Source organism: Trifolium pratense, linkage group LG5, assembly GCF_020283565.1.
Source record: "Trifolium pratense cultivar HEN17-A07 linkage group LG5, ARS_RC_1.1, whole genome shotgun sequence".
In the NCBI taxonomy this organism is placed as follows: domain Eukaryota; kingdom Viridiplantae; phylum Streptophyta; class Magnoliopsida; order Fabales; family Fabaceae; genus Trifolium; species Trifolium pratense.
The window spans coordinates 1,757,227-1,770,021 of NC_060063.1; the positions used below are offsets into that span (position 1 = coordinate 1,757,227).

The 12,795-nt window shown below is 34.7% G+C and overlaps 1 pseudogene; it reads right to left on the bottom strand.

Moving 5' to 3' along the window:
• Positions 1–530: 530 nt before the first annotated feature.
• LOC123885060 lies at positions 531–1,117 on the bottom strand (annotated as a pseudogene).
• Positions 1,118–12,795: the final 11,678 nt, after the last annotated feature.

Sequence of the window (12,795 nt, forward strand, 5' to 3'; positions counted from 1 at the left end):
GTCCCTTAAAGACATATCTGTTAATCAGTTTGGTCCTATTCAGACCTCTTTTTAAGGACCAAACTGATTAACGGGGATGTCTTTAAGGGAGCTATTCAAACTTTTTTTTTCTTTAAGGACCTATTTTGACCTTTTTTTCTTTAAGGGATCAATCTGAAACCAAAAATGTCTTTAAGGAACCATTTTACTAATTAAGCCTACTTTAAAATTAGTCAAGCTTAATTTTTGCTACAAATACAAAACACACCAAAACGAAAGAACTTTTAACACATACTTTAATTTTCTACTAATAATAAATAACGAAAAACTAATGATACACAAAAATACAAGTAGACACGAGATTTTATTTAGTTTTTATTTAGTTCTTCTAACACATTCATGAGCAGTCGAAACTAGTAAAAACTTAAACATACGTAGAAATGAAGTAATTTTCTTAGTCATTTGATCTTTAGTGGAAACGGCCAAATTATCATATATATCTAGAGTTCGGTTGAGAGGTAAAGGCTCACCAACGACCATTTAAACTAGAATTCGAGCTCAAATAGAAATCAAGCTCTTTGGTGATTAATCATGATATATGACTTTAATTTCAAACTCCAACAAGTGCATTTTCCATGATTTTCAAAGCTCCTTGAATTCTTTGACCCATCTCATCCAAGCCAGAACCAATGAAAAGATCAAGATACTCCAATTTCCACCCTTCAACTGGTTCAACTTCATAAAGCCACTCAATCACACATGCATCATCTTTTTCAAGTACCTTAACTGTTGAAACATAATTATGGAATCCAACATTTCCATCAATAATTGAATAGCTAAATACCCTTTGAATTGGATCAATGGAAAGAAGTTTTTGCTTAGTCCAATTCAAAGTTTGTTTGCCATGTTCATCAACTGGAGTCTTGAAACCGCCACAAAATCGGACGCAACCGGGTTTTCCGGATATTCCTTCAAGAGGAATGCATGTTGAGAGAGTTGGAAACCATTTGTCAAGGCCAAAAAAATCCTCTAAAAGTGGCCATACTTGTTCAGCTTTGCATCCTGGTAATTCTGTTTTAGCTTTGCCCTTCCATTTTTATTGTGTTACTTGAATAGAATTCATGATTTCAAATTATGAAGAATTAATACCACAAAAACACAAGTTATAGGATGATGTGAATATCTTTTGTCAAAAAAAAAAAAAGGATGATGTGAATATCTTATGAATGTGTATATAGCCTTTTTATATATGATAGAAAGAAACTCTGGAAACTACTTTTGCTTATTGAGAAATTAATTATAAAGAGTGGGGTAGAATTGACGGTAAATTTGACAAAATTATAATGTATTTTGCTTATCGAAGTTTTAAAGTATACTGTTTTACTCAGAAATGGTTAGTTATGTGTTTGAATTAACGGTGAGTTTGGAAACGTTACAAAATGTTGGTATTTCAAGTGTGGATTTAAAAAAATATATATTGAACACTTTATAAGTAAGATGATCCCTGGACCCCTTCATGACCCAACAGTGGTATCATAGCGGATGGTTGAACAACAAAAATCTTGTTGACAAGGTGTTCATGCGGCGTGTTCTGTTGATGGACCACAACGGCGGTGGGAAGTGGATAAAAAAAGCTTTCGTTTCATGAGGAGCATACCCATACAAATTGGATGGACTCTCACTAGAGGGGGATATTGTTGATATTTTAAGTGTGAGTTCAGTCCCACATTGGATGGAAAAGTATATGTTGAACACTTTATAAGTGACATGACCCGTAAACCTAATATCATAAGATTTTGGGTAAAAGTGTGGTGTTCAAATCGTTTGTGTATTGTTCAAAGACCGATGTGATGATCCCCGGATACCCTTATGACCCAACACAAAGACACTACTCCATCTGGTCTTAAATATCTAATTTATCTGATCCACATATGAACCGAATACATCAAACTCTTAATGAATCTAAAAAAATAAATTTTCTCTAATATTTAGGTCCGACTGAACTATTATTTTATGCAGCTCTAAATTATACTCCCTTCAGTAACTACTATAAGTAACAAACTACTTGTTAAGTTCATCGAAAAAATAATATGCTTGGTCTTTTATTAAAATGATGGTGACACGATCTGATGAATGCAGTGTACGTGTAAATTATGTGGTGTAGAACCTATGCATGGTCATCGAATAAAATGTACTACTATTTTACTAGAAAAGAACAAAACATTGTGCAATTATATTGTACTTCAGAAAAGACGTACTACATTTTACATTGTGGAGTGTACAAAGTTTGATGTATATAAAATACATAAGCAATATTATTTAAACAATTTTTTTTTTGATAATTTTAAACAACTTTTCTCTCGTATTCAAATTATATTCTTATTTTTTCTCTTTATTATTTTTGTCTAATAAAAAAAGGCGGAAAAAAAATTGTTCTAAAATTTTTTAAAAAAGTTATTCAAATAACATTGTTCAAAATACATGTGTTACCGTAACATGTGTTAGTGTTACATATGTCAGAACTGGCTCTGAATCGGATTAAACTTATGGTGAAAGTAAAAAAAAATTTAATGACCTCGTCACAATTGACATTAACCGCTTTGTCATGTTATCACATACCCTCTCCATCCTTTATTTATAAACAAAAATTCACTTTTCAAATTAGTTGATTTTCAGATTCGTTGAATAAATGACATATTTTTGGTCTACAAATATGTTAAAAATCACACTTGTTAAACTAAATGAGAGAAAAAAAATGATTTCGAGTAGTAATTTCAAGCTAAAGTTGACTCTATACGAAGTTGAATCCTCTCCTTCACTTTTCTCTCCATCTCTCTCATTCCTCTCTATCTCTCTTAAACTCACTATCTCTGATGATTATTTTTAAATTTTTTATTGAAGAGAGATTAAAATGAAGAGAGAGATAGAGAGAAAGGAGAAAGATGCAGAGAAAAGTGAAAAAGATGATCCAAATTCAACTTTATACCTCTCCTCTTTTTGATAATTAAAACGAAAAGAAAAATTGTGACGGCTCGGGTCGAAAAAGAAAGATATAAAATTTTCTTTTTAGAATAAAAAGAAAGGAAAGAAAAGACATTGGTGGTGGATTTTTCATTAGAAAATTGTAACAAAAAAATTTCTTTTAACTTTATTGTCTTCCACTAATACACTTACATCCACTATATAATATTTTTTTTGGTACAAATCCACTATATAAAATTTTAATTACACTGCAACACGTTTTTCTTATCTTTTTCATTTTATTTTATATTCAACGTTTTTCTTATCTTTTTCATTTTATTTTTATTGATTTTTTTATTAAAATAATACACCCACTTTAATTATTTCCAGATTTAAATATTTGTAGTACGTAGGGGTGATCGTATCCGAACCAATCCAAAAGTAAAACCGTAAATCGAACCAAACCAAACCAAAAATCGCATTTGGTTTAGATGTATTTGGATGACTTTCTAACTGGACCGCAAACCGCAAACCGCAAAAACTGCAAACCGTAAAAACTGCAAAAATTGCGGATACAGCAAAAACCGCATTAAGTTACTATTATATATATATTTCAATATACATAGCCGAATTACCATGTCAGTCGGCCAAATTAATGGAACTTCAAGTTATTTTTATTTTTTGTACTCAAATGTTATTTTGCTGTTGTAATATTATTTTAGATAAACAACTTTTATTGGTATTGTGATGTTATTTTGGAAATTCAAGTTCTTTTTTTGGATATTTAAAATTGTAAGATACTATAATGTTATTTTGGATAAACAATTTTTGTTGGTACTACAATGTTATTTTGGAACTTCAAGATTTTTTTATGTTTAACATGTTCGGTACTGAAACGTTATGCTGTAAACCACACCAACCGAACCAATTCAAACCGCATTGGTTTGGTTTGGATGACTTTTTAAAAACCAACCGAACCAAACCGAACCGCATGCATTTTTATCTCGCGGTTAGGATGACTTTTATGCTCAAAACCAAACCAAACCATACAACGAACACCCTACTTTGTAGGCTAGTGTTTCCAATACAAATATTTATTAAATTAAAGAAAAATACTAACACTTTTTAATAAAAAATATAGTAATAAAAATATTTATTAAATTAAATATCCTCTGATTTTTTTAATCATTTCATCTAACGAAAATAAATACTCCCTTCAGTACTTTTATAGAAGACACACTTTACCTTTTTAAATTCAATGAATGATTAATGTATTTGGTTTATAATTTAGACAAAATATATTAATTATTTAATAAATTTAAAAAGGTTAAGTTTTTTCTATAAAATACCGAAGGAAGTATAAAATATATAGTCTCATTTAATTTCTCTTCATTTTATCTATATTTCTATGATTTTCTTATACAAAACCAAACTTTGTCCAACTAATGAAGTGCAAATATGGTATTATAAAACGTTGGTTGGTTTGATGGTTGAGGTGAAAGAGTTAAGTATAGTGATAAAAATTATCTTACTTCAATTTTTTCATCTCTAAAAGATAACAAATTATTAATTAACATATTAATATTGACCATTTAAAAAAAATTAAAACAAAAAATTTGATTTGTAGTGACAAATAAAATTTGTCACTGAAGGTTCAAAAATCCGTAGGTAGAGCTCGTGTTTTCTTAATTGTCGGCCACCTTCACCGTACATTATACACGTCTCTCATTGTTAGATGAGTAAATATAGTGGTATATTTCCGTGCAAAATAGGCGAGTTTTGCGTTACCCCCTGCAATTTATTTTTTTTAGATTCCCCTCTACAATGTCAAGATTCATTGCATTACCCCCCTGACTCAATAATTGGGCATATGACATAGACGAATCTTGGCGTGGCATGACACATGAAAATTAATTTATTTTTTATTTATTTTTAAATGTCAACTCAGTAATTAGGGTAAATAGTGTTATACCCCCCTACAAAATAGACGAGTTTTGCATTACCCCCTGCAAAATACGCGATAAAGTTTTTTCACCTTCAATTAAATGCATGCTTACACCAACTTCTAGTAGGAACTTTCATATAGCCAGTCCCAAACTCTTATATTTTGTTGGTGAAAGTTCCTACAAATTAATGAATGATGCACTTTAAGTGTAGTAGTTACCAAGTGTAAATTATGGACTTTATTATGATTTTATTATCTTGTCAAGTAAGGAAGACCTTATAAATTAAGTCTTATGTTGTCGAATTTTTTACCAAACCAAGGGGATTGGGGCAAAAACGAAGAAAGTTTACAATTTGGGCAAAATCGTGTTTTGCGTTAACCCCCTGCAAAAACAAAAATAACAACTTTCTTTTGAAGTTCGTAAAAAAAAAAAGTTTTTTTTTCATTTTTTTTAATTAAAAAATAAATAATTACTGAGTTGGCATTTAAAAATAAATAAATTAATTAATTTATTTTCACGTGTCATGTCACGTCAAGATTCATTCATGTCATATGCTCACTTGTTGAACTAGGGGGTAACGAAAGGAATCTTGACATTGCAGAGAGGTAATTTCAAAAAAAAATAAAAATTGCAGGGCGGTAATGCAAAATTCGTCTATTTTGTAGGGGGTATAACACAATTTGCCCTTGTTGGATGTACTATATTTTTGACCTTTACCTACTAACAAAACCGTAGGTATATCCAATTCAATCTCAAATTGAGTGGCCAAAACAATGTCCAAAAATTCATTGGAATCTCAACAACCTTAAAATAATTTGTACTCTTTCAGATTGAAAGAAGAGATTGGGAGTAATAGGGATCCGGATTTCCTCATGTTGGATTTTAACGCAGTTTCACGCAGTAACAGATCGCAGCCATTTATTATAGATCAGACAGTTATGATTTAAAACACAGTTTTATATATTAAAACAATATCAGCCACATATTTTAGATCAGACGGTTCTGATCTAAAACTGTGTGAAAACTGCACCTTTTTGAACAGCGTTAAATCTTGCTGCGAGTAATAGCATCATAACAACGCTTTAGAACAATCATGTTTATTTTTTGCTGCGGTTATACAAAACACGCACACCAAAACAACACATAATAATGATGACACACAAAAATACAAACATGAGATTTGACTCCTCTAAGATAATATTAACCGGTTATGAACAGTCGAACTCAAGTAAAATCTTAAAGATATCTAGTTTAAGTTTTTAATTACCCCACTAATTGCTAGTAAGTAGAGATCATAGTAATTTACAGTTCAGCGAGAAGTAAATAAAAGTTGACGAATTCGAACTAATGTAGAAAGTAGGCTTTGGTAGATACATTTAAGGTTGGGAATAGGTCAGGCGGCCTACAGGTGCCTTCGGCCTGGCCTGTGTAAGGCTGGTCTGACCTGTTTATTAAAAATGTCAGGCTTAGACTTTGAAAAAGTCTGTTTACATAAATAGGCCAGAATCATGCTTTTAAAAAAGCCTACAAAGCGTGATAGGCCGGCCTGTTTATATTTAATTATTATTATTTATATAATATTATTATTTATATTTTTTTTGCCAAAGAAAAAGTATATTATTATTTAATCATATTTGTTATTTTATTAACTTTTAATTATTGTGCTAATCATTTTATTAGCTTTTTCTTAATGTTGAAAAAATTATAAAAATTTAAATGTGAAATAGATTTTTAAGGCCTGTTTAGCCTTTTTAAAAAGATTATATAGAGACATTTATGTAACACATGCTTTTAAATAGGCTACAAGGTCAGACAAGGCTTTAAAAAGGCTCAAGCCAGGCCAAAATAAATAACATTTGATAGGCCGTAGGCCAGACTCAGGCCTGAAGAAAAATCATAGGTCAGACTAAGGCCTATCATGGTCTGGCCTGACCTGTTCCGGTATGAAATATGATTTTAATTTTAAGCTCCTTGAATTCTCTGGACCATTATGTAACACCCAAACCCCTTAACGCGAATTTATTAAATATAAATAAATAAAACACTTAAGAAAATCTAGGCGTCACATGTTAATAAAACAAAACCACGGCATAATTAAATCATGCTAGCACAGCGGAATTAAAAGCGAGTAATTATCATAATGTATATCATACAATGATCATAATTGTTCACACAATATCCCTAGGCTCTAGGCCATATCAACAAAGGATATTATGTTTACAACAAAAGATAGGATTAGCAAAGTTAAATATGCCATCACGGGCTTAATACAATCCAAACGCATAACCCGGCCCGGTAAAACCTAATCAGAGCAATACTATACAACCCATCAAAAAGATGTATAACATATATCTAAGGAGTAGTCTACGCTAACTCCTCACCAAAAAGCGCACTACCACGAGCACGAGCAAGCCCTCTAACTCTGATTGGGATCCTCAACCTGAGAATCTGAACCCCCAACGGTCCAGCACATAACACAAAGCATGAGAGTTAGATCACATAATCAAAATATAAGTGCAAGTAAAAGGTACTTAAACACTGCTTCAACAACAACAAGCATATTCATAATTTATAAACATGCATCACCATTAACTACTCAATTACAAGTTCTAAACATGTATAATCAAGTACCAAATAATCAATCTACAATTTATTACACTTAACCAAATTATATGTCACATATCACTTATCAAGTAATGCACACATATAACCTAATGCAACTCTAATGCTTCAACTTCATGAATGTCAATCCTAGACATTACTAATGCATGTGGTACCATCTTCTTTATTAGAGTATCTCACCTCTAATATCCTTCTTTATCGGATAAATATAATCCGATATACTTCTTTATTGGAATATCCAATATCCTATTTAATTCATGAATGCATGTATATGTGTTCATGAATTCACTCACAAATAATTAGCATAAGCTCTTCATTTATTATGTGGAACACTATCCAACATACTTCATCATTAAGATTTAACAAAACCTTAATATTCTTCATTTATACTTCATACATGATTAACAAACAATTAACGATTAGCAATGAGCATTATAAGCATCAACATGCATCAACAATCATGTAAGAATACCATTATCATGAAGAATAAGACACTGATTTGAAACTACATGCAAAGGAAGATAGCAGATGAAAATTTGTGAAATCTGGAACATTTTCGCCTGAGGCGAAACATTTTCGCCTGGGGTGGAAAAATTCCTGAAGTACTGGTTTGCTCACTGATCAATTTTCGCCTGGGGCGAAACATTTTCGCCTGGGGAGAAATAACTGCAGAATGAACTGGTTGCTCACTGATCACATTTTCGCCTGGGGCGAAACATATTTCGCCTGGGGCGAAATTCTGGCGTTTTCTACTCCAATGACCCAAAAATCCCATTTTTCATGTTATAAATCCCAAAAGAGTTTGTATTCAAGCTTAACAAACATAGATAAACACAAAAGGACAGTTCATTTCTCAGATCTACGTCATAAACATCGAAAAAGTAAAGATTGACACTTTTTCATCAAAAACTCTCAAGAACACAAAGTTCTTGAGTTTAATCTGTTAGAAAACTCGTTTTTAACCATGATTTCCATTCATTAATCATGTTACAAGCATGTTAAACATATCAAGAACCTTAGGAACGATTTTCATCAAGAAAATCCATTCCAATCTAAAACGAAAATGGGGTGGAGGAAGTTCGGGTGAGGAGAAATCGACATTCTCCCCTTCCTCGGATCACCCACGATTAAGGAAACTACTCTCATACCTGGATTCGAAGAAAACTCGACGAAGATCTCGAATCTCTAGCTTTTCTTCTTGCCCTAGCTCCTAAGCTCTCCTCTCTTCAACTCAAGAACACAAGAACTATGAGAAAATGAAATGTTTCTCCCTTGCTTCATGGCCATATGGCGCCACCTCACACACACAAGGCCCATTGGGCCTCAAGCCCAATTAGCTTGGCCCAATAACACGATAACTCTCACTATCGCTTAATAACTAAAGTACTCGATAAATAACTCTAGTTATTAACTTAATTAAAATGCCACGTTAAATAAAATATTTTAACACATTAAAATTAATAATTTGAAAATTGGGTCGTTACAACTCTACCCTCCTTAAAGAATTTTCGCCCTCGAAAATTACCTGGAAATAACTCTGGATACGAACTCATCATCTTGCTCTCCAATTCCCAAGTCGCATTCTCACCAGCGGGTCCTCCCCATACCACCTTTACCGAGGCGATATCTTTGTTTCTTAATCTCTTCACTTCCCTACCTTCGATCCTCAAAGGCACAGTCTCGACCGTTAAGTCATCCCTCACTTGAACATCATCTGACTCAATCACATGTGACGGGTCTCTAACATACTTCCTCAATTGTGACACGTGAAACACATCGTGCAAATTCACCAATGATGGCGGTAAAGCAATCCTATACGTCACTTTCCCCACTCTTTTCAAAATTTGATAAGGACCAATAAACCTTGACGTCAACTTCCTCGATTTCAAAGCACGTCCAATTCCGGTAGTCGATGTAACTCTTAAGAAAACATGATCACCTTCTTGAAATTCAATGTCTTTCCTCCTCTTGTCATGATAACTTTTTTGACGACTCTGAGACGCTTTCAGCTTCTCTTGAATCATTCTAATCTTTTCCGTAGTCTCTTGCACAATCTCCGGACCAAGAATCACACTCTCTCCGGATTCAAACCAACAAAGCGGTGTTCTACACCTCCTCCCATACAAAGCTTCAAAAGGTGCCATTCCAATACTCGAATGAAAACTATTGTTGTACGTGAACTCGATCAACGGCAAACACGAATCCCAACTTACTCCTTGCTCCAAAACACAAGCTCTCAACAAATCTTCCAAAGATTGTATTGTCCTTTCCGATTGGCCATCCGTTTGAGGATGATAAGCCGAACTCAACCTCAACTTAGTCCCTAAAGCCTCTTGTAAACTTTCCCAAAATCTCGAAGTAAACCTCGGATCTCGATCCGAAACAATACTCGACGGAATACCATGCAACTTCACAATTTGCTCCACATAAATCTCGGCCAACTTAGGCACCAAGGTACCTTTCTTAATGGCAATAAAATGCGCACACTTCGTCAAACGGTCTACTACCACCCAAATCACTTCATAACCTTTAGTAGTCTTGGGTAAACCTCCCACAAAATCCATCGCAATACTATCCCATTTCCATTCTGGGATAAACAAAGGTTGCAACAAACCAGACGGTTTCTGATGTTCAATCTTCGACTTCTGACAAACTAGGCAAGCATAAACAAACTCAGAAATTTGCCTCTTCATTCCTGGCCACCAAAATAACTTCTTCAAATCTTGATACATCTTGGTTACTCCAGGATGAATACTCATTCCACTCCTATGACCTTCTTCCAAAATCATCTTCTTCATTTCGGGCGCATCGGGCACGCACACTCTTCCATGAAATCTCACAACTCCATTCTCGTCAACTTTGAAATTAGCTTCTTTTCCTTCCTCAACTACTAGTGCCAACTTCTCCATTAACTTCTTATCCGTCTTTTGACATTCTTTGATATTCTCTAGAAAAGGATTCGTCAACTTCAACATTCCCAATTTCACACTCTTAGGAGTCACTTCACACACTAGACTCAAGTCTCGGAATTCTTCAATCAACTCTAACTCCTTCACCATTAGTGATGACATGTGCAACGATTTCCTACTCAACGCATCGGCCACCACATTAGCTTTTCTGGGGTGATAACTCAAATCAAAGTCATAGTCCTTCAAAAATTCGAGCCATCTTCTTTGTCTCATATTCAACTCCTTCTGATCGAATAGATACTTCAAACTCTTGTGATCACTAAAGACTTCAAACTTCGATCCATACAAATAATGCCTCCATACTTTCAATGAAAACACAACTGCGGCTAACTCAAGATCGTGTGTCGGATAGTTCCTCTCGTGAACCTTCAGTTGTCTCGACGCATACGCTACCACTTGACCTTTTTGCATAAGCACACCTCCTAGTCCCATCTTCGAAGCATCACAATACACGACGAAAGATTCCTTAGCATCCGGCAAAATCAACACAGGCGCGGTAGTCAACCTCTTCTTAAGCTCTTGAAAACTTCCTTCACACTTCACATCCCAAACAAACGCTTGATCCTTCTGAGTCAACTGCGTCAAAGGCAAAGCCAACTTCGAAAATCCTTCAATGAATCTCCTATAATAACCAGCCAATCCAAGAAAACTTCTTATCTCTGAAACAGACTCCGGCGTTCCCCATTGCAATACAGCATCAACTTTCGCTGGGTCAACCGCTATTCCTCCACTTGAAATCACATGACCAAGAAAACTTACTTCTTTCAACCAAAATTCACACTTCGACAATTTGGCATACAACTTCTTCTCTTTCAAAATTTGCAAAACAATCCGCAAATGCTCCTTATGTTCCTCTTCGGTCTTTGAGTAAACCAAAATATCATCGATGAATACCACTACAAACTTATCCAAGAATGAATGAAAAATCCTATTCATGTACTCCATAAAAACACCAGGTGCATTGGTCACACCAAAAGGCATCACCGAATATTCGTAATGACCATACCTCGTCCTAAAAGCAGTCTTTGGTATATCCTCCATTTTCACTCTAATCTGATGGTATCCGGATCTCAAATCGATCTTACTAAACACGCAAGCTCCAACCAATTGATCCATTAAATCATCTATCCTCGGAAGTGGATACTTATTCTTGATCGTCACTTTGTTCAACTGTCGGTAGTCAATACACAACCTCATACTCCCTTCTTTCTTCTTAACCAACAACACAGGTGCACCCCATGGCGATACACTAGGTCGAATAAACTTCTTCTCAAGTAGTTCCTCTAGTTGCTTCTTCAACTCATTCAACTCTGACGCTGACATTCGATACGGTGCCATAGATATCGGGCTAGTACCAGGTACCAAATCGATCGTAAACTCTACTTCTCTTTTCGGAGGTACATCTGACACGTCTTCCGGAAATACATCGGGAAATTCATAAACAACCGGTAACTCTTCCACCTTAACTTCACCTTTCATCTTCAAGGATGCAAACAACGCGTACACCTCTACAGGTTCCTTCAACGATTCTACTACTTCCTTCTTACTCATCAAATGCAAACTCTCCTCCGGTTTAGGAAACACAACAGTCTTCTCGCAACAGTTGATATGGACTCGATTAAATATCAACTAATTCATACCAAAGATAACATCTATACCACTAAGTTGGATACACACTAGGTCCATTCCAAAGTGTCTACCAAACACGGTTACGGGACAGTCACGACATACGAGACGGGTAGTTACAGAACCATTAGCAGGAGTTTCTATTTCCATACGACCAGACATTTCAGACACAGGTATACTAAGACGCTTCATGCAATCAACGGATATAAAAGAATGTGTTGCTCCCGTATCAATAATCGCAATTAAAGAAGTGTTATAGATGAAACACGTACCTTTAATGAGATTATCCCCTTGATCCGCATCATCTCCACTCAAAGCAAACACCTTTCCCATAGTCTTCTTCGGCTTCTTGCACATAGGACTCTTCTGACCCTCTTCGCCACAATTGAAACAAGTCACCTTCACTTGACAAACATCCGACTTATGTCCTAGCCTCCCACAGTTGAAACACTTGTCCACTTTCTTTGGGCACTCATAAGACTTATGACCCAACTCACCACACTTGTAGCATTGTCCACCACCTCTCTTCTTTCCACCACTAGTCTCAACAACCTTCTTCCCCTTGTCACCATAAGGCTTCCCACGGTCTTGACCTTTTCCTCTTTTGTCACTCATGGCCTTGTAGTAATTAGTCTTGGCCTTTCCATCATCATCACAAATACGGCACTTATCTACCAAAGTTGCAAAGTCTC